Below are 23719 nucleotides of genomic sequence, written 5' to 3' on the forward strand. Positions count from 1 at the left end.
CAGCAGGGATTGGAAAGCTTGTTAGGATTGAAGGAAAAATGGATGGAGCAAAGTAAAGGCAAATACTAGAGGAAAACTTGTTTCAACTTGCTAAAGACTTAAAACTGGGGCGAAAATTCACCTTTCAGCAGGACAATGATCAAAAGCACAAGACCAAAGCTACACTGGAGTGGTTAAACAAGAAGAGAATTAAAGTCCTTGAGTGGCCCAGTCAAAGTCCTGACTTGAATCCTATTGAGAATCTGTGGAAAGACTTGAAAACTGCTGTCCATAAGCGATCCCCAAGCAACTTGAGAGAGCTTGAGCAAATCTGCCAAGAAGAATGGGCACAAATCTCATCAAGAGGTGTGCAAAGTTGGTAGAAACTTACCCAAAAAGACTTGCGGCTGTAATTGCTGCCAAAGGTGCTTCCACCAAATATTGAGTTGATGGGTCTGAATACTTATGTAATCAACATATTTCAGTTTTTTCTCTTTAGTTTTTGCTGACATTTAGAAAAAGTTTGGAATAGTAGTGAATCTTCCCATGACTGGCCGTAACGAAGTCACAAAGAAGTCACAAAGAACCCTAGAACAACATCCAGGGATCTGTAGGCCTCTCTTACCTCGGCTAATGTCAGTGTTCATCACTCCACCATCAGAAAGACACTGGGCAAAAATGGGATTCATGGCAGAGTAACAAGGTGGAAACCACTGCTCAGTAAGAAGAACATGAATGCTCATCTCAAATTTGCCAAAAAGCACCTGGATGATCATCAAAATTTCTGGAATAATGTTCTATGGACAGATGAGCCCATGGGCCCTGTTATGTCTGGCGAAGACCAAACACTGCATTCCACAGTAAGAACCTCATACTAACGGTCAAGCATGGTGGTGGTAGTGTCCTGATTTGGGGATGCTTTGCTGCATCAGGACCTGGACGACTTGCCGTCATTGAAGGAACCATGAATTCTGCTCTGTATCAGAGAATTCTACGGGAGAATGTCAGGCCATCCGTCTGTGAGCTGAAGCTGAAGCACAGCTAGGTCATGCAGCAAGACAGTGATCCGAAACAAACATGCAAGTCTACATCAGAATGGTTGAAGAACAAGAAATATTAAGTTTTGGAATGACCTAGTCAAAGTCCAGACCATTTGAGATGTTGTGGCAGGACCTGAAACAAGCAGTTTATGCTCAAAAACCCACAAATGTCATTGACTTGAAGCAGTTCTGCATGAAGGAGTGGGCCAAAATTCCTCCGTGGCACTGTGGAGACTGTTCAATAACTACAGGAAGCGTTTGGGTGCAGTTATTGCTGCTAAAGGTGGTGTAACCTGTTATTGAGTCTAAGGGGGCAATTACTTTTTCACACAGAGGCATTGGGTGTTGCATAACTTTCTTTAATAAATAAATGAAATAAGTATCAAAATGTTATGTTATTTATTCACTCAGGGTCCCTTTTATCTAATATTAGATTTTGGTTGAAAATCTGATAACATTCCGTGTCAGAAATATGCAAAAATGCAGAAAATCAGACAGCGGCAACTTATGTCCACATAAGTAAAATTATGTACCAAAAGGTCCCCTGAGGATACCAGCAGAGGGGCTAGTTTGTCAGATGCCACTGGGGTAAGGGAATGACACCACAGAGTAGTGCTCTGCCTTTCGGCTTGCATGGCGCCCCAGTAACGTTTCAGCATATGATGGACAGAATTCTAGACCCCATAAGGTGTATGCGGCCACTTACTTAGATGATGTCGTCAATCATAGTGAGGACTGAGACTCGCATCTGCCTAAGGTTCAACAGGTGCCAATCCAGTTAAGTGTGCTCTTGGCATGTCTGAGGCAAAATATTTGTGATACAATACAGGGAGGGGTGTTGTTCAGCCCCGGCCCATTACTAAGAAACAGGTACAAGCTTTTCTAGGTCTCATTGGGTATTATAGACATTCCATTCCAAGTTTTGCCATGATTGGAGTCCCTCTCACAGATTTGACCAGAGCAAGGGGTCTGCATATGGTGTCTTGGAGAGCGGAGGCTAACGGCCTTTCGCTCCCTGCAAGATGCCTTTGTCGACAGGTGGTTTTGGTGGCTCCAGACTTTTCCAGGGATTTTATTTTACAAACTGATGTGCCTAAAATTGGGTTAGGGACTGTTTTACCTCAATGGGTTAACTCCAAAGAACACCCCGTTCTTTTCCTAAGTAGGAAACTATCGTCACCAGTGAAAAACTATGCCGTGGTGGAGGAGTGCTTGGCATAAAGTGAGCTTTGGACTCCTTAAAATATTATTTGTTAGGCAGGCGTTTTTTGTTAGTGACTGATCACACCCCTCTCTCCTGGATGCACCGCAATAAGGACCGTAATGCCAGAGTGACCCAAAACTATAAATTTCAAACACTTTACCTTCTTTGTTTCCAGCTCCCTGGTAGTCTCTAATGTAGCTTTGTGTTCTCCTTGTATATATAATACGTGGATGAAGGCTATATTTCCATCCTGAGCCATTTGAAAAAAAGGCATAATACCAGTAGTGACATCAAAAACTGATAATTTGTCTAGAGGAAAATATACTTGAACTTTCACCCATTAGACTCCTCGAGACCATCACTTTCAATTTAATCACAAAATCAATCACTCAACAACACCCACATACACAGTACAATTTGAGTAATATAGTATCTGAAAAGCTTACTAATATAAAGCTTTTTGTAACAACAATAGTAGTTTACAGGAATTTTATAATGTCTAGAGTGCTGTACAGTATGTCTTTGATCCAAACATTTCACCAAATCAGTAAAAGGTATAGGGTATGAATATAACTGTTTTCATGTGGAAAGTGTACATAGTTTCCAATGATTTTAAACATGTCATGCGAGAAAGCAAAAACTATGATCTGCAGTTTGGATGATAATTTGTCTGAGGTTTATTAGGTATTGAAATACTGAGTAAAATAATGTCTTTGTGTCTCCTGATCACTATTTATAACAAGACTACACTGACACCAACCTAGTTTTTTAGGTCCTTTGTTTGTTTGTTTACCATTGCGCAGTGTCTTAAATACATTTTGCTCTATATGAACCGGTAATTTACCAGTAATGGACAGCTGAAAGATAATCCTATTAGAATTTCACGAAATAATAATATTAAACAGACTGGATCTGCAATGAATGCATGCTAGTTCAACAAAGGCATTTGTTTCATCTACCAGTTTGAGTTGTGTGCATGTTTTGCTGTAATGCATGTTATCTTGCATGAGTATAAGGCAAAATATGTACCATATGTTCATTGACCAGTGCATACCTAATTAATCAAAGACGTATCTGGCTAAACTCAACTCCAGATTCTAATTACAGTTCATTTCATAACACTGCTCGCATGCTACACCTGCCTTCCCAAGGGTATTGAGGAACAGCGGCCCCTAATTTATCAAATTGTCTATTTTAGGTTTTTTTTTCTAGAAATGTGTTCCTAAAAGTCTGTGTTTATATTTTTTTTTCTTAAAAAGGAGAATGATTCGTTAGGACTGTTTAAATAAAACAGACATTAGGAAAGCCTTTTATGACATATTGTATGTTCATAAAAATAAATTATCCTATGGCCTGCCTTAGCTAATTTGATGTTAAAGCCAATACTTACATTATTGGTTTACTTTTCTTTTTTTTCTGCTAAATGTACCAGCCTGTTCTTTTACATGTGCTGGGTTTGAGTGAATAGTAGTGTATAGTGTATTATTACACCAACATGTATTTGTATTTACTATTTTGTACATTTGAAGTACAATATATGGGAAAAGGTTGATTGACAGCCTAAATAGTCAACAATGTTCAAGGGCCACCAATATTACTGATGAAAGCCATCCTTCAAAAAGCACATGACAGCTTAATAACATTTATTTGGGCTGTATAAAAACATAAAATACAAGTTTCAATATAGGCTTCTCAGATACAACTTCTTGCACGGTAGCAACTTTTGCAGCCACAGCAACAATTTCTAGCTAATGAACACACAAAACAACCCTCTAGAGCTTTAATAATTGTATTAATTTGTTTACATTCCCATAGCCTTCTATAACCACTGGCACCACACACTTTAGATGAATGATCAATGAAGTTGTTGCACGATCATATTTGTTTTCCAGAATTTCCAAATTAAGTTAATCAGCTCTAGACGTGTTTGATAAACTTAATACATCAGGATTTTCATGCTGGATAGATGTGTTAGAGTTAGGGCCGGACCAAATCCAACCTATCGCTTGTTGACTACAAGTGGGTTGAGACGGGGGAGTGGTTTGCTATCGCCCTGACCAAATCTACTCAATTCCAGTTATAAATCACATCGCAAGACTTTCGCAGGACCGGATTTCATAATCAACTTTGAACTTGTCGAAAACTATTGTGTATTAAGCAAATCGTAAAAAAAATAACACTAAACATCCTGATATTTGCAAAAAAAACAGTACATGCCTCAAGACGCTCCACTGTCGTCATATATCAAACATTTGCGCACAACACTGAATAATTTAAAATGAACAACTTACAGTATCTGTATCGCATTGAAGATATTTTATCCGTGTAACATAATGAAATTGATTGACCCACCAAATAAGTCATTTCTTATTGATACTTGGTAAGAAAGAATAAAAAAGACCAAAAATGATTTCAGTTATTTTAGACAGTTTATTTAGTTTGGCATTTCTCGTGCTGGCAGGATGCAGACTGCTTATTTCTCTCCCTCTCTACTCCATAGTTCTTGTGAACTCGACGACCACAGGTAGTCTTCATTTACCTTCATTGCTGCTGATGCTCTTCTCTCTGTCTTTGTGTTGTCACATGTTCCTCTCACTCATAAAGAGGCAGAGCTTGTACATATCAGAAGGGCTGCAGTTATTGTAAACTAAACTGATCGCGTAATTTATTTTAATATAAAAATTATAAGTCAAGTAGAGTCTTTTGAGCAGGGACTCTATTCAAGTCTTTTGAGCAGGCTGGAGTCCAGTCTTCTTGCAGGGAGTTGAGTCCTTAATTGTACGGAGTCCAGTCTTGCAGTGACTCAAGTCGAGTCACTGACTTGAGTCATTATAACTATGGTAGCTGCCTGGGTAATCTTGTTATGCTCTCAGGGGCGTGCATGACTGCGTCACAGGCACCAGAACGCAGCTTTGGTATATTTATTCAGATTTCAGGGTCTAAATGCCTATTCGGTAATGCTTACATTTCTATTTTAGATAACCATGGTTGTGATAATAATCCAACATTTCGTGAAATTAGCTTTGAAGTAAGACATCTGATAAATTTCTGCATCTTGTTTTGCTGATGTGATGGTACAGGAAGGTACTTCCTACTTCTGAGGCTGTCATATCGACATCATTGTAACTTATCACATGTGTGGGAAGGTAGTTGAAATATTTTGGTTTGTCCAGTGGTGTAAGCTCAGCGATCAGAGGCTAAAATAATTTCTCTCTCTCTCTCTCTCTATATATATATATAGTTTGCATAATGACAAACTTTTATTCATAATTGTATATTTCATCAGATTTTTTCCTGTTCTATATTTTGAAAACATTAAATTTTTTTAAAAACAATTTTGATAAGTATTTCCCCATCCACCGGAAACCTTTCAGGATATATTTTTCTCCCTCTACGATTTGATTGTAAGATTGCAATTGTATTTTCTCCTGGTCCATTTAAATATGTTTTTTTAATAATTTCTGTTTTATTATACTACTGGTTGCCAATGATAAGAGTTATCATCGTAACCTGTACAACAAAATGAAATGGTAAATCAGAGATTTGTTTTTACCCATACCATCAGGAGATGCCCACTAATATACATCCTGTTACCTCAGTTCAAGAAAGTAATATTAACAATACTTTGAATGTAAATACTTATTTCATTATATTGATTTAACATATTTCATTTTTACTGTTGTAATCCTTGGTTTTAAGATGTTCAGTTTGTAGAATAAAGTAACACAACTGTTACAAAAAGTAACACTGCTATATAGGCCATAGTCTCTGTAAGTCGCCTTGGATAAAGGCGTCTGCTAAATAAACAAATAATAATAATTGCAATACAAAACAATATATTGTACAGAAAAGTGAACATGAAATCCTTATAGCATCTTTCTTGAGCAACATTTGAAATCTGTATACATCAGACTGAAAGCACAGCATTTCAAAAACAGTTCTGGTCCACTGAATACAATTCCTGTATTTAAATTAAGAGTTAAAGCAAGTGATGTAAAAAATGAAGCTCTCCAAATGAATGCTGAACTTTGTTTGCTGTTGGCATGTGGCTAAAACCTTGTGCTCCATGTTATCTCTCTGCTGTGAATGAGTTTCCACTGGCAGTCCTTGACAGTTGTGTTTGTTTAGTCTAAGTAGATCATGGAATAGACTTTCCAAAATAAAACACTCTGACCAGTTTATCTCTTGGAGCACTTTTCTGGCTAGATAATAATAATATAATTTGGTTCTCGCCTCCTGTGTTATTTTTTGAATGACTTCTAACATTTATAAAATGCTTATAGCTATTTAACAATTTAAATAAAATCCAAAGTAAAGTGGCATGAGAAAAAAATATGTATTTAATATTTCCGAGTGCAGCAGGTGATTAAGAAGAAAACATATCTTGGAATAAACAGATAAGAATGAGGCATTGTGCAAATTCAAAGTGTAAACATTATTCATTTAAAGTCCTGCTAAATGGACAGAATTTAAAACATTTTGACATAACTTTCTTTAACATTGATTTAATAAATCTGTATGATGGCATTGCCTTTAGCTGCTTCAAGTTCTTCACTGCACTGGAGGCCTGCCACAGTCTGTTCACCACCCCCACCTTCATTTACATATTAGTTAATGAGGATTATTTCAGTTGATAAAGTCATTAAGTTATAAGGCAAACACATCAATACGTGTCAGTTATTTTCTTAAGGTCACGTCATTGTAATGATTCCATGCACATCAAGCTAGCGATGTACATAGACAGTATTCTGTGTCAAACACAAATGTAGCTTGTGAAACTGGGAGATACAGTACTGCAGTATCAAAAACTGTGAATTTAAACATTTTAGAGGAAAATAGTAACCAGTTACAGCAACAGTTACTGTAACAATAACCGCAGTACTAGCTCAGGATTTAGAAACCTCTGAGGCATACACATTTCAGGGAACCATGGGTGGTGGGCTTTGACAAACATTCCAAACAGAAAAGCAGTGCATGCTTTGAGACCTCAAAATAGGAAGGAAGCAGGACATGTAATGTGACAGTATTTGAAGAGTCTGGGAAGGGGGAGGGCCTTAGCTGTTGCTTTTTTGGCATTAATTCCATCTGGTTTGACTTGATTGGTTTAGATTGAAAACAGCTCATTAATAATGTATGTTAAGGGAAGGGTTTTAAACACATACTGTACTGTTGGTTAAACTGATCTCCCTCTATATAAAGAGCCCTCTTTTTTTAAATAGACAAGGAAGGAGCAACTGTAAAATAAAAGAAGGCAGGACTGGGATTTGTTTCTGGAACTGCACTTCACAGCTATGGCCAACAGTTTTGCATCACCTGTAATTCAAGGATTGAGACATAATTAAAAAGAAAACTCAGAAAAAGTCTACCAGAAGCCATGATACAGTATTTCATGTTAGATTTTGAAATGTCACATTTTTCAATTTGTCAGTTTTGTTGTTAACTATATGATAAACTATGCGGTATGTAATTCAGTATGTTAATGTATTCAGCAGGTTTACTCGACTTTATGAAACAAAAAGCATTCCTTCTATAGGATGATGCAAAACTTTTGGCCATATAAGCACTGTTACCCTTTAAGAAGTAGTTGGTATGATAACACAGTGCATGCACATGCTATAGGAGGGGTAATTCGATTAAGGTAAAAAGAAAAATGGAAAAAAAAAATATTTAAAATTTAAAATATGATTATTCTCATCATGGTGAACTTCATGTATTCAGAAAGCTGCCAAGTTGTCATTGTTTTTATTGTTGATGAAGGTTATTTTGCTTTTTTGAATAAGAAAAAAAAAAAACATAGGCCTGTCCTAGAGTTGTGAATTTATTATTGGGATTAGACATATATTTTTTTCTTTAGAGGCCTTTGAAAGAGAACAACCAATATGTGCTATTTCTGTATATTTAACGACGCACCTTCTGACTTTTTTTATCTAGTAGCTTCTTCCCAGTGTCATACCTTCATGTGCAGGTCCAAGGTGAAATTAGTAGAATTCCTTATCACAAAATGCTCTTTCATAGTTTTGAGAGGTGTTGGACTTCGTAACCCTTTCAGAGTAGCCTAAAAGTTTGAAAAAAAAAATAGTACATATCAAAAAGTGCAGGTGTGTCATGTCTCCACCGTGACCATTTCCAATATATTTCGACGGATTCCTTTAAACAATGGACACTTTACTGCAAATTGTTTTGGTGAAATACATTTTTCAAAGGGTGAGCTCAGAGTTGACTCCTGGGAGTTCGTTGATCCCGTTTTGTGACGTCACTCTCCCAGCCCCTCTCTGCTTCTCTGCCTACCTCTCAGTCTGTGTTTGAGTCTCTGCAGGAAAGACAGTCGTAGTTACAGTGAACTACACATTTACAGCACATTTGGTTGTGAGACGTAAAAAGAAATCTCACACACGGGAAATGCCTATTCTGTTCTGTTCATAAGTAACAGCTCCAGATTCACTCCTGCTTTCTTGGGGTTAATCCTTGTTCAAAGCAAGACAGTCGTTGCTTTAAGAGATAAGAAAAGAAAGAAAAATAAGAGACGGTTGTTTTGAAGGTGGATTATTTCGCTCATGCTGTAACTGCACTGGATGTAACTCGCAACGATTCTTAAATTGACAAGAAGAGGAGAAATAGAGGTTTCGTATTTTAAAATCCAGCATGCCGTTAAGGTAAATCTCTATCATGCCATCGTTACGTTGTACCGGTAGCCGGGGGGCTGTTTTAATGTTTAAACTGATAAATGGATACTAGTGTTATAATGTTATGAAGGGAGCATTTCATGTGAATATTAGCAATGTATTATTGCCGTAAAGGGACATTTGTTTTCTTATTTCTTTTATACATATAGTGTGTTATACTTGTGTCTGGATAACGGTAAAAACACACGCCTATACACAAATTATATTTATGCAACCTTTTTTCCCCACCAAATACTTGTACAGTACTACTGCTATTTAGGGAGCACTTTTTCAACTTGCCGTGCTATGTGGAAGAATGTTTGGTGAGGTCTGTTTGTAGTGAATGGAATCTGCTGATTTTGAGATCGCTGAACAGTTTATTTTGTGTCTTCTTTAAACACCGTGAATTGTATTACAGTAAAAGTCTATTGAAGTATCAAATTAAAATCACAAATACTGTAAACAATTAAAAGTAGTTGCAGTTAGATATTAACAATATGTGCATTGTTTATATATATATATATATATATATATATATATATATATATATATATATATATATATATACACACACACACACACACACACACACATAACACTATGACTCATATCATTCTAGTGTGGCAATTATACAACAAAACCATCTTAGATGTGACACGGTAATATTGTTGTGTTTGGTATAATCTACAAGAAATTAATTTTTATTTAGCGGTATATTTATGCCCGTTCTTTTTAATGTAAATTTGTATTTATTTTTTTTTATAATGCCCTGGTTTAGTTTTACAATCAGATACCTAAATTAAACCCTCTAGTATAATATGAATGAAAGTTAAATAATCTCTAACTGCTGGATGCTGTTTTAATCCAGTTACAATGTAATCTAGTTGAGTAACGTAACTAACAACAACAATAATAATAATAATAATAATAATAATAATAATAATCATAATAATAATAATAATAATATATATATACGATATATATATAATATATATATATATTATTGTGGAAGTTGTTTCAACTTGGATATGTATGTGTGTTTAATATAAAAAATTGTCCTCAGTTTGCAGGCAATATTTTTATTTTATTGTTTTTATTCAGGCAATTGACTTTTAAGATTCAGACTTGACACAGGGTCTGCTAAATCAATGCGATTGTATTTTGAGGTATCTGAATTATTTAACTCATGAGATACTAAAGTTGCTTTGTTTTAGAATCACTTTTTGAGATGGAACCCGGGCTAATTAGGCTGGCTCTTGCCAAGCGGTATATGAATAAAGCGTATACATTTACAAATAGTGCTTACATGTATTTAATTCAAACTGAGAGTAAATATTTTGCCTTACAGTTATTGAAAATGAATCAGACATGTATGTGTTGTTTAATATAACCGCATCTTTATATACAAAAAAAATCAACTAGTATGCCAATAAGCTGTGGTATCTTTTATTGTTTCCATTTTTTTAAAGGTTAGTTATAATATTGTAGTCGCTGAAACTGAACTGAATCTACTGTAAAGCATTGGTGGTAAGCACTGTTGGAAACTCCTTCCAAAATGTATTCGGCAAGTGTGCTTACTTTGGTAAATTAATTAAAGCCTTAAAAGTACTTAATTTTCTATGTCGAGCATGTTACATTGACGTTCTTAAGCTCAGAAAAGCAAATCCACGGGGGAAAAAAAAAGTATCCTCTGCATTTTGATAATTGCAGATGGTAATTGTAACGTAAAACCATTTGTGATCCACCAAGAGGTGGAAGCCCTATTTAAGCTGTTTGTGTTGACTGGCTTTGGATTTGTATGGGGGATAGCCGTAGAGCTGTTTATCAGAGCTTCCCTGGGTGGCGCTGTCATTGTTGAACCACTAGGGGCCTGCATACCACTGCACAGTATAGTTCGACTTGTGCAGTAAACACCATCGCAGCATCATCGTGTACATGTCACAGTGCATTCCCTTACACTGAGAGAAAATGCATACGGAACTGATCGGTTCATTTGGCTAATTTCAATAAGTGCGGAATAATAATAATAATAATAATAATAATAATAATAATAATAATAATAATGTTGTAGGTAAAGTGAGTTATTGAATCCCCAACTAGACCACTTGTACATGCATTTATTACACAGAATCAAGGCTGTACAATTTATAAATCCTTAAAAAAAGGAACCTGTACCCTGATCTTAAAATAATGCAGATAATTTTTTTGTTGTTGTTTTTACATCATCAGTATGTGCACAGGAGTGGTGGATTAAGTGAACTACTTGCGGTTTCTCCATGAGTTCCTAATTTATTATCCATAATGTTATCCATTTGCATGGCATGGCATTGAGTGACAGTGTTGAAAGGTTTTTAAAAGTGCAGTAAAGGCTGTTATTGGTGAGGTGTTTAAAATGACTTGTGAGTGAGTGTGTGGAGTGGAAGGCTACATTTTGACAAGTCAGCATACACCAAGGCAGCAGTACAGGCTTTTATGTAGAATTCACACATTCTGCTTCAGTTAATTAGTAGTTTTCCTAATTTGACATGGAGTAATTAGGGCCACTTCACGTGCTGTTCCTTGTCGATTTCCAATTTTTCAATCCTGACAGGCCGGATAACATAAAACAAAAAAACAAAAACAAGTCTTGAAGATGTATTTTTTTTTTTTTTTTTTATTGTATGTGCTTTTCTTTGTACAACATCAGTTATGTAGATTGGAACACAGCAATGACGCAGGTATAGCTAACTCAGGTTCCAAGGGTTTTCAGAGCTGAGAGACTGTTATTTTATTAGTAGGGCTTCTGTTTTTTCGGGTTTTATTAATTGCATTTTTCGGTGATTATTTGTAGCTAGTTTTTGAGTTTTATGTAAATCTTTTTTTGGGGTGGGGGGGCTTTCTTTTTTGATATACTGTGTGGATTTTTTTTTTTTTCCCGGATACTTTCCAAAATGCTTGAGCGTTTTGTTTTTTTTTTCTGTCAAAATATGTACAGTAGTAACTGGACAGTACTTGCACACTTAAGTTGTAGCTTTTTCCCTTTGCTGTCTTCCACAACGAAATCCCTATGGTCACTCACAGACACATTCTTCAGGGATTTTTGTGTGGAGGCATTTTTGTACATTTCACCACAATCCTCTGTATCTTAACTGTAATACAGCTTTAAATCCTGCTAACAAGCCTCCATCCTGATTGGAATCTCGTTTTAAATCTTGCAAGCGGAGTCTCCAATAGAAATGTAGGAATGTGCTGTCACTCAGTAGTTGGGGCGGGTTTAAAGTATTCAGAACGAGTCATGCAAATCAATGATAGATGCAAGTCAGGAAGGCGGGACATTGCCCAGCAGCACTGGGAAATATATTTATTATTATTTTTGTAGTAGGTTTTATTTTTAAGGGAAAAAGGGTAAAGTCAAAGTGAATTGATTAACCATTTCCACAGTTTTTCCGGGGTTTTCCGGTGTTTATTGGCTATCCACCGATTTCACTTTTTTTGTATTGGGTTTTTTTTTTTTTTTTTTTTTTTTTTATCGGGTTTTAATGGTTCAATTTTAGGAAACTTTTTTTGTGTTTAAAGTACTTTTTTGAAAATTGCTTTTCTCCCTGCTATGTGCTCAGCACTGATACCTGATACATAAAGAAAAATACACCAGATTTAGTTTCAAAATAACCCTTGTTTAAAACATTATATTCCATTAATAATCTGACTATTATTTTTTGTTTTTAGTTAAACTGCTAATATAAACTGTATTCTGTTTTTTCAAAATAATTGGTTCAGGTAAATTTAAGTACAATGTCAGAATACATCAACATATAGATATAACACTACTGGAAATCCCAGTAGTAACAGTGTAAACCACTGACAAGTGGTACTTGAATGGATTTAGAAAGTAATAATTAACAGAGCACCAGTAAGCACCCTACATCACATCTGTATTAATCTGTTTTATTTCACCATATTTAAATTTGTCTTTGTCTCCAGTCATGTACTGTTTTTTCAGCATTGCGATTGCCATGCTTTTTGGCAAATACTGTGTGATAAATGAGAATGTAATGCCCACTCTCAGGGCGGGATGCTTGGATAAACCCCTCAGATTGGCATTAAATTCTCATATCACTACTCACTACTCCATACATTGTTCTTTATGTACTGGAGAGGGAGGGGGTGGTTACTAAAAAGGGAATTCCTTCTAGCTAGTGTATAAATGCAGTCTGTTGCTTTTTAGCACTGTGCTGTGATTTTGGTATAAACGAACAAGAAAAATAAGATTTAATTTGGTGCACAAATGAAGGACAGGCATTGTTGTACTATGCTGGCCTTTATAAGCTAAAAGATAAAACCTTTCTTTTCTTATTATAGTCTTTCCAAGGGTTAATAAATTGCTGAGATGTGTTTGGCAGTCCCTGCCATTCACTGATGGCTCATTCTCAGTCTAAAAGTAAAAGCAGCACTTCCTGATGAAAACAACAATAGATTTAGCTTATTATCGTGCAGAATCCTGTAGATTTTTTTTTTTCCCTCAGCAGTTTTTTCTACTTCTGGGACTTAATGGCACACGTGAGAAGATATGTGAATATAAAACATCCACTGAATGTAGAGAGTGAAATCAGCTTTTAAAAATATTCCTTCATAAATTATCAATGATTTACCAGGCAGGAACGGAGCTGAACAATTATTTTACTCTTGGATTGCTGCACTAAATGCTTCTATAGTACATTATTTTCAGAGAGGTGATGTAGGAAATGTTACTTGCATTGAAATCTGTGTCATTTTTTCTTTCCCCCAGTAGGCTATATCATTAAAGTATGTGATTTGCATCACAGTTACACTGAAGCTGAATAACCTGGTAAGCATGGTCATATTTGAAAAAGAACATTTGATTTTTTTTTTTATATGAAATAATAGACATTAATGATAAAAACAGCAGGGCTCTCCATGTGTTCTTAGTTTAAAAAAAAAAAAAAGTATATAGAAAGTGATTCTGTTTTATTGGTTAGTGAAAGATTAATAATTTGTATTGGGCATTTGAGAAAGTATATTGAATATTTAATCAAACTGGTGGTCATAATTTGAAACTGTTAATTATGTTCATGGGCACGCAAGCAGGTAACAGTTACTGTACAGTAGCGGTCTCTCACTATGAGCTACCTAATTTCAGCTGAAGCCAAACTACTGACTCTCAGCAGGAGCTGTTTGACTGTTGAGGTCATGTGAACAGCCGGCTAATGAATCCAATGCAGGTCAAGAGCTGTGCCAGATAAGCGTGAATGTGACAAATGGTAAAGACGTCTAGTATTTGAAGAATGCTGCACATTCCTGCAATAAACTAACACTTCTTTACTTTCAATGGGTCTGATTCCTCTGTCTTTTATTAATCATCCCCATATTTTCCTAAAGTCTGACCTTTGCTATGCCTGATACTTATTGTTTAAATTCATTGACTGGAAATGCATCTTCAAGATATCGATTTGTTGCTAGAGTAATGCTATTGTTGTTTCAATAGTCTGTTTACTTGAAAGGTACAATTAATACATTACCCTCATTATTGAATTCTATTTAGCATCCCGATAGACAACTGCATGTAATATTCCCTATATTTTAGTCAACGGTCTGGAATTGTTTTTACTTGGTTGGTACAATGTCTTTTCTAGTGTGTGCTGTTTTGACATTTTGTTTTTAAGTTTGATTGAGAAAATTTCAATCAGTAAGGTAGAGGAAAAAAAGGGGATGGCATCACTTAACTGCTTCCTAGTGCAGCTGTCCTTCCCTGATAGATTAGGTTTCAGGAGCAGTGATGGATGTTGGAGGCCTGTAGCCAGTTGTGGGGGTTTGCACTGGGGTCAGTTGTACTGATGAAGGTATGGAATTTACTGCCTACTGCCCTGTTTCCAAACGGCAGTTGGATTTATTTGATAGAACAGGAGCACGTTCTCCCACAGCGGTGTTAGCATTCATACAAAGAACTCCAGTGCAGTTGTTCACGAAACATAAGTAAAAGACAGAGCATTGAAGTTAAAAAATAACTATTATAAAAAAGATGCAATTAAAGGTAATTTGTGCCCTTTAAGAATAACAGAGAAATGGAAAATACCAGAGCTTGTATTCAATTTGTATATTCAGTGTCACCCCATGGTGCATCAAAAAGAAATGATCAGAGATGATGTGTGTTACCACAGCAGTACAAATGAGTCAAAACAGTACTGTTTTCCCCACACGTCAGATTCAAATTTGATTGCTGTGGAAAGTACAGAAATGTGGACAAATAACTGTTCAGTTTTGAATTATGGATTCCTTTCACCCAGTTAATTGGTTAATGTGAGTTAACTGGATGCACAGAGACAGAAAACAGTTTGATAAACTAAGATGATGCAGAGTAGCTGATTTAAAATCTGGTTGAACCTATGCTACGAACACAGCATATGGCGAGAAATTAAAAATGTAGAATAAAGTAGAAAGGCTGTGCACACATTGCCAATCAGTATATCTTTAGATCACTGATCCCTGCCAGGAGGGTGAGATGTGTCCAGCGTACTTGGTTGCTTTCCAGTGACTTTTTATTTGGCAGTAAAATCCCAAAGTTTAATTCATTTTAACAGTTTTGCTTTCAGAGCGTTGAGTGTGTCGTGTTCCGAACAGCCTTCGAAATGTTTGTGCCATATATACCACAGAAATCTTAAAGAGTAAGTAGCGGGTTTCCGAAAAATATAGTGTTACATGTCCCCACATGTTGCTGCAACTGTTTAAATAATGGACCTGTAATTTTTCTTTTCATTGTTAACATCCTGAGAACATTTTACACCTACTTTAAATTGTTTGTTTAAACCTTTGCGGTCCTATGTTGGAACAGGTCCGACATCACAATTTTCCCTTTCCAGTCCGATGTCAGATCTGTCCGACGTCATCAAAAAGACGTACAGCACAGGTCTCTAGTCGTTTTTTTCTCTCTGGAAAAAGCCGAGAAAACCTTTTGATGACCGAGTGAGATCAATAGGAGCCGAATGAAACCAAAAAAAAAAAAGGCATAGCTCATAGCCCAGCAGTACAGAGATAACACAGACATAACAAAGGAGGTAGCTGCTTCTGCATCCAGCGCTCAAAGAATATCACTGACATTTGCAGAGCTTACAGTGAATTGACTACAGTGAATTGACTACAGTGATTGTCTCTCTCACAGTTTTAGTTAACTGTGCCCCATCTTTCCTTCACTCCCCACAGCAAAAACACAATGGCCATTGTCTTGTTCTTTTTAATTATCCAAATGTTGCTGTGCCTTGCAGAATGTCTCCCCTAGAAATTTATATTAATTTAAACTAAAGCAAGCTTAACAACTTTGAGAGGGATTACAAGGTGAATGGGCAAAGCGTGGGAAAATGTTTTCTCTTCAAGAAACTACAATAGAAAGATGTAAAATAGTTCTGTAATTTATTTATTTATTTATTGCACTTTTGTAGCGCTTTTTATACAAAAGGATCGCAAAAAGCAATAGGCTTGTAACGACAACAATAATAATCAAATTATTTATCGATTGGAACCCCACGATAACAAATCGCTAATATTTTAATGAAATCGAATATTCCATGAAATTCAAAACATATCTTGTATATTAATTTACTGTCAAGAACGTAATCTGTGTTGCTTCTGAAAGTTACTGAGCATGTGCATCTGTGAACAAATACAGGATGGTGATGCAGAGATTAAGAGTAACCTGCTTTGTTGTAAATCCCAGCCCTTCTTGCACACATCAACCAGCCAGCCAAGTATTTAAGGTCCTAATTCTACTGAATACTTCATCCCCACCACCAAACAGGTAGTAGACCTGAGAGAATTATTCTGCATCCTAATTTTTTCAGCTGTCTTGTTAAGGATTTAAAATCCAGAATCTCAGATTTTCTCTTCCTTATGTCATTTATACCAGCATGTACAATGACCACAGAATCTCTTTTATGATTTAATAATCTGTGCATCTTGATTCAATATCCTTTACTTTTACTCCAGGGAGGCCGGTAACAATCCTATTTACGAGATCTTTACAGCTAAAATCACTATCGATGTAGTGTAAAATTGAATCACCTACTAACAACACCGCACTCCTGATTTCATCCAGCATTAAGTCGTCATTGCCCAGTGCTTGGAATCTATTAGCTAGATCAATCTCCTCTTCTCTCTGTTCACTGCTCAGTGTTGTCCTCCTCTTTGTAGTTGTTAAACACTCACCTCCTGCTTTTCATCCAGATTTCATGTCTCAGGTCCTTCTACACATACAATTCCACTGTCAATCTGTGGCATTGAAACGTCACATGGAGCAGGCGCATTTATAAAGTTAAAATCAGAGTAAGTTCGGCAAACTCCTGCATTCCTTCTTGCAAAGAAAGTCTTCCTTAAATTGAAATGCATTGGCCACCATATACATTTCACAAGAAATACAGATCAAAGCACACATTTCAGAATCCACAGTGTGTGGAAGACAATAAAGAAATATGATTTATAATAATTTAACAAGGAAGACAGCAGATGGCAAAATGGTAAGAACTGAATAAAAACAAAAGGGAAAATTATAGCCTAGGTTATTAGTGACTTAACCCTGTTCTGGACCCAACACAGTTCTCTCACAGGCTAGCTAGGGCCAATACAGATAACCAGCAACAGCCTCTCTCAGGTTTGTAGGACTGGTGGAAGTCTTAGAAATTGGTGACAAGAAACGGTGCAGCTGTTTTTCAGACCCCAATTATAATTAATCTGACCACTTTGTTTTTTATTCTATCCTTCTCCCTATTTGATTTCTCTTGCACTTGAACTTAATTTGTAAAGGAACCCAGACATATAAAGTAGTTATTTCACAAACATAGTCTATACTAATAACATTGATAATATTACCGTATTTGCTCGAGTTGAAGTCGAGAAGTTTAACCACAAAACACAATCCTGAAGTGGGGGGGGTGGGGTGGGGGGTTGTGTCAACGGTCGACTAATACACAAGTAAAAAAAAAAACCTTGTCAGCAAACCTTTAATGTCTGCAAAAGTTATGGCCGGTGTGTGGTTACTACAATCCCCGTCTGTACCAGGCAGGGTTTAGGACCCAGGGGAGCCCTGTTCACGAGGCAAGTTCACATACAATACTTAGCCACGCACCTGCAGGTCTGCTGGGAGGGACTGCCACTTGTTTGTTATTTTTCTTTATCAATAGAAAGTTCGATTAAGCTCAGGTTAACTTAGTTTAGAGAGAACGAATGTGTTCTGTTTCACTGCACTGCAGCTGTACTACCTATCTTTCCCTTGTGAATTACAAACTAATGAAGAGTGAAGATTTAATGTGGATGCTAAAACTCAGAAGATCTCATTGCTACACTTTTCTCAAATGGGTGGGATAAACACAGTTTATTCATTTTTTCTAGCTGGATGGCTAACTTGGATATTATTTTTTAAATGTGCATATTTTTTTGCTACTGAGCTTATAGCCCGCGTCTTGTATTTTTTTGTTTTTGTTGTACTGGACAATTGCTTTAAACAAATGGAACATTGCAACCTTACGTTCAATTAATTCATGGGGGATGAAGTTTAAATGTACGCTCTCCAGTTAATATTATTCATTCAGAATTAATTGTTTGTTGTGGTTTTATTGCATTGAATTGCGCCCGCTTCCCTGTGCAAGTGCTGCGTTTTTTTTTTTTTTGTTTTTTTTTTTTGTTATTTTGCAAGCTTGGTTTCATGTCCTTATTGGAGTGCAAATAGTTTTTCTTGTGTTAACCACTTCAACTCCAGATGTAAAAATGAAACCCCTTCGCAGGTACCAGATTTTGAAAATAATTATAATAATGTTTTCAAAACTGTAATTGCTATAGAATGTTAACATATGATGACTAAAACACAAATAAATGTCCTAAACTGTGTTTTTCATTAACCCTTTATGCTCCTGTGTACTACATGCCCATGTTCAATATATAGATACAAACTATTTGATTTTTAATAATGAGTAATGATCAAATAAAAATCAAACAACATCAAAACGTGTGCCATTAACGACGTGGCATTTATTGAAATGTTCAATACAACAAAACTGCACATTTTTCTTGTGTCTTTTCTTTTGTTTTCATTTTCGTAGCAGACCCTGCACCTTTGTTGCAGTCTCTGCTTCCCTTGTGTTGGAGGGATAGTCACAAATGCATGTACACAGCTACTTTGCGCATGCATTGTGATGGATCTGGCTGCCGCAAATGCCTGCTTCATTACCTGTACATGTACCAAATCTATGATTCAAGAGTATTGTGCTTCTTTGTTTCTTTTAGGTTACTGAAAGATAAAACAAATCAAATATCTTGCAATTTTGAGAACATACCCACAACCAACATCATACTTTATCACTTCCAGAGAGAACGTGCAATATGCTGTATGTAGAACCACTTAAAGATCTGAGAAGTTGTGGGTGTGCATATACAGAAATATATAATGTATGCATCCCAAGGTTTTGATATATATTTTAAAGTTTGCTGAAAACATTTTCAAGTGCTTGCATCATGTCGGTAAATAATATAGAAGGCCCTTGTTTATATTTAGTTGTGAAGCAAATATGTCTCAGATGACTCTTTAGTGTATTTATAGGAAAGCAGCCTATAAATTTCCTTGCCTTATGAGCCATACTTGTACAGCGTGATCATATAACAGCTTAGGGCATTCTAGGAGCCCACTTATTTTACTAAGGCTGGGCGATACCTAATTTTTCACTATCGATAAATCATTCTCCAAAAAAGCAGATGCTTCGATTTATCAACGTTATACAGTAATACGTGTGGCGCTGTGGATTGCTGTGTAACATTGCTAGTAACGCTTTAAAAACTATCATGCATATTAAATTGATTATATCTGTTTATGCATATAGTAATTAAAAAATACATTTAACTTGTTTTTTTTTTTTTAACTTATTTGTGTTACCTTGTACCAGTTGGGGGTCAAAGCAAAATCCAAAAAATAAAAACAGCTAAAACCAAGTTATTTAAATCCTAACAAGTCAGAGTAACAACCAATCAAGAGAAGAAAAAAAAAACTAATTTTACAAAAGTTATCACTGTCCACAGCAGTTTAGTAACATGGCTTATATTTTAATAGTGTTAAGGAACATGATAGTGTCCACATTTTGTTTTAATTTAAGTGATGACTTGCACTTGCTTACAATCTGCCCAGCATTACTGAATACCTTCTCACTAGAGACTGACGTTGCCGGGATGCTTAATTCTTCTGACCAAAGATACAACTTTTGGAACAATTTTGGTGATTTTTTCTTCATTCTTACTCCGGGGTAGTTCAGATGAGTAAATGCAGATTTTGTTTGAGGGTTTGCCATCTCATTAATTGGTCATGCAGATTAGTTGTGTGTTACCGGAGTATCCCAAACATTACTTTCTTTACTTTCTTGCAGTCTTACTTTAGAAAATAATTGCCAAACACTGGAAGGCATTGTATTTGTAGCTTGGTCAATACAGTATTTGTAATTCTAGCACAATGCTCTTAATTTGCTCTGCTACTTTGAAGACTCCTGCACAGATCCAGCCCCTCACAGGGGGTGGGGCAGGGGGGAGAAGGTGAGCTCAATCGCATGCAGATTCAGTGAGTCAGACCTGGGTGGAGCAGAGAAGCTCAGCACTAAATGCAAAAAATAATTGCAGATTCCAAATTTAATAAAAAATAAAAACAATAAAGCGCTTCAGCCTTATATTTTTCAGACATGAACAGTGCTAGTCAGTAGGATTCCAATGTGATTAGGGGATTGGGTGCAAGAGAGGTAAGAAAAAGTCATTTACATACTGTCTTGCTGCTGATCAAAACCGGGCTCACAGACAGCTTTGAAGTTACTGTGGAACAGAGCTAAAAATACATGGCAGGTCCAGTAACACATTTATGTATGAATAAAATAATAATAACAATAACTAAAGTAGATACCGTAGTTAAACTTAGGCTTATTGGGTGTTTCATTTCCTCAGACTACCGATTCAAAATTCACGGTTCAGTGGTTAACGTTTTATTTTTATTTTCTTTTTCCTTTTTTAAGCTTCTATGTACTGGTGTCAGGTTAGGTGGTTTGGAGTACCTTTGGCAGGTCTGGCATGAGAAACTTTTGAACTGTTTCCCAGGTTAAGTTGTTAATCAGGTGCTGCAGATCTAATGGGAATGTGGTTGCATAGCACATGGGGTTACTTGGTGATTTATTAACAGACATCAGCCTACTGCAGTTTTGTTGGCCTCTTTTTTCAGTAACTTGATACCTGCTTGACATCTACTTGTTTTTTTTTTTTTTTAAGGAATGGTTAAAATAATTTTTTGATTGTGGGTAGATTCTAGAGCTATGAGTTATTCAAATGTCCTGTGTCAAACCATATCAAAGAGCTTATTCCACGGTATGACAATATATAAACAATCCTTCCTCTCTAGTGCTTTATGGTCTTTTGTTTTGTTCTTGGAATATTGTGCTGTGCTGAATATAGTGCCATAAGGAGAATCTCCTGGACCTGCTCATCGTGTGGTATTGCCTGGCTGCCAGCTGATGCATGGGGCACCAGAGAATTAGACGTTGTTGCATGCCTATTGTCTGCTGACCGTATCTTTTCTCACAGCCAAAAAAAGGCTTCACTGAAGCTGAAGGGTTGCATCAAAGCTAAATAATATTCATAGAAAATGCAGCCTCATTTAGTGATCACTTATAAACATGGATTATGAATGTTTTTATTCCTGTGGTGTTATAGCAGCCTTTAAAAACACACACACAGATGCATATTTCACACAAAAGCCCACAGGTTTAGGCTAGATAGGAGTTCAGACCTTTCTGTTAACTTCAACAGGCAAGACTGGCAGAATGTTTTACGTTGCTTATCATCCAATCACAGCAGCCATCTGCAATTCCTGCCTGCCTGTGCAGTCACTGTATGTTCAGCATTCTACTGCAGCAATACAAGCATGACAGCCTAGTTCTGTTATTTAGGAAGAGAGTAAAGCTTGTTCTCGATATTTCTGGTCTTTGTTTCATAGAAACACCAAAACCTTATATTTGTTGTAATTTTTATTTAATACTCATTGGAACTGTGGTACTTGCTCGTCTATGTGTTTCAGTTGGTGTTGGCTGTATTATGTATTTATTGGTTAGATTTGTTCTGTTTCTTTTCAATGATATCTCAGACTGGATAGTTGCCAGAGGAGAGAGATACATTGTTGGCCAAAACTGTTTGTTTTGTTGTGTGTGTGTGTGTGTGTGTGTGTGTGTAAACAATCAACCTGACGTATATTAGGAAGGAAGCAGCATTTTGCCTTCTCAGTCAAAGTGACTGAATGCTTTTTTATCCTGCTGCCTGTGTCTCTGCGATACTGTCTTGGCATTCTTTTACAATATCAGCTTCAATCGCACTGCTAACATGTTTACAAATACTTATTAAACTCCATTGAACATGCTATAGTAAGTTGCAAAATAATCCTGATCATTTTTTTGTCACTGGTAAAAATTATCAACAGAATTATCATTAACATAAATATAACTCTTTTTTTGGACAATAAACATTAAAATGTCTGTGAAAATGGGGGGAATCATTAGGAAAATGCATGGATCCAGTGGCAGATGCTCTGCTGTGCAATTTCAGGGCTATTATTTTAAATGGATCTCATTCAAGAGCATTTAGCCGCAGTTTAATTAGGTTAGCTGCGTGTTCAGTTTAATAAAATGTTGGCAATAGTGGTAATGAGCAAAAAAGTCTTAGGAAAACTAATGCTAATGTATTAAAAATTGTGTGCCTCTTTATTTCATAAAGTAAGTCTCAGGTACACATAGGGTTTCCACCTTTTCCACAGACCAAACCCGGACATATTTCTCAGTCAGCCTAGATCAAAATTGCTGTATACTTTAATACAGTTAACATAATACCACCAGATCTCAGTACAAATTAGTAATTATATCACAGTTTTGTGCTGTTGATGTATCTAGCAATTGAATTTGCAAGCCAGAAAAACAGTAGCTATATCATGGTATGTTAGAGGCGTATTTTACCTGAGACAGGTAGCAGTGATGATGAGTAGCACAGTAGTAAATCAATGCAATTTCTGAAGTGACGATGCTGTCTACCTGTTTTTTTTCCCCCCACAGATTTTTTTTTTTCTGCTTTAAATTTTTTCAAGCAAATTTTCATCATCACTCACTGCCATTCTCATATTCACTTTCACATCCAACACATTCTTTTCCTTTTCCAGCAGAAGGCGGGATCGCTGACTGTATGCCACACTCTGATTGGTGGAAGTATTATTGGCAATCCAGTAAAAACCCCCAATAAAGACAAAATAGATGTCTTGCTAAAATTTCCTTTTATACACTATGCCAAAGAAACTACTAAAGGAAGGTTGGTGTTTCTTATCCGTTTCACTTAAAACCGGACATTACGGCATCTGGGCTTGTTAATTGTTGCCACCTAGACACGGATGCCAATTCCCTGACTATGAGTCAAACCTGGACAGGTGGCAACCCTAGGTGCACATTACTTAATCCCGTGTATTTAGACAAATACATTATTCAGACTCTAGACTCCATTGTCTGACAGCATATTGCCAGGCTGTATTTTTTTTTACGGTAAAAAAATGCTTATTTCATGTTATACAATTTCACGATTAAGCATAGTATTTATTAAAGCAGAAAACAATTGTATTGTCACATTTAAGATTGATATTATGCAACAAATGTTTATAAATATTGAAATGTTTACTGGAAAAACAATGAATGTTAAATTGTAGAATATTTAGGGGTAGATTTATGAAAGTGTTAAGGCTGTCGCAAACCAGTTGAAAAGAGTCGGAAGTCTAGGGTGAAATGTACTAAACATTTTTTTTTTCG

The 23719-nt window shown here is 36.1% G+C and overlaps 1 protein-coding gene across 42 annotated transcripts in view; it reads left to right on the top strand.

Moving 5' to 3' along the window:
* Positions 1-8541: 8541 nt before the first annotated feature.
* LOC121295932 (receptor-type tyrosine-protein phosphatase delta) overlaps positions 8542-23719 on the top strand; it is a 226921-nt gene continuing 211743 nt past the window's right edge. For all 42 annotated transcript variants that reach the window (XM_041221061.1, XM_041221131.1, XM_041221062.1 and 39 more), the window contains exon 1: positions 8542-8876. The gene's annotated coding sequence lies outside the window, so the exon portion shown is untranslated. The remainder of the gene's footprint in view (positions 8877-23719) is intronic.

This window comes from Polyodon spathula, chromosome 2 (genome assembly GCF_017654505.1).
Source record: "Polyodon spathula isolate WHYD16114869_AA chromosome 2, ASM1765450v1, whole genome shotgun sequence".
In the NCBI taxonomy this organism is placed as follows: Eukaryota; Metazoa; Chordata; class Actinopteri; order Acipenseriformes; family Polyodontidae; genus Polyodon; species Polyodon spathula.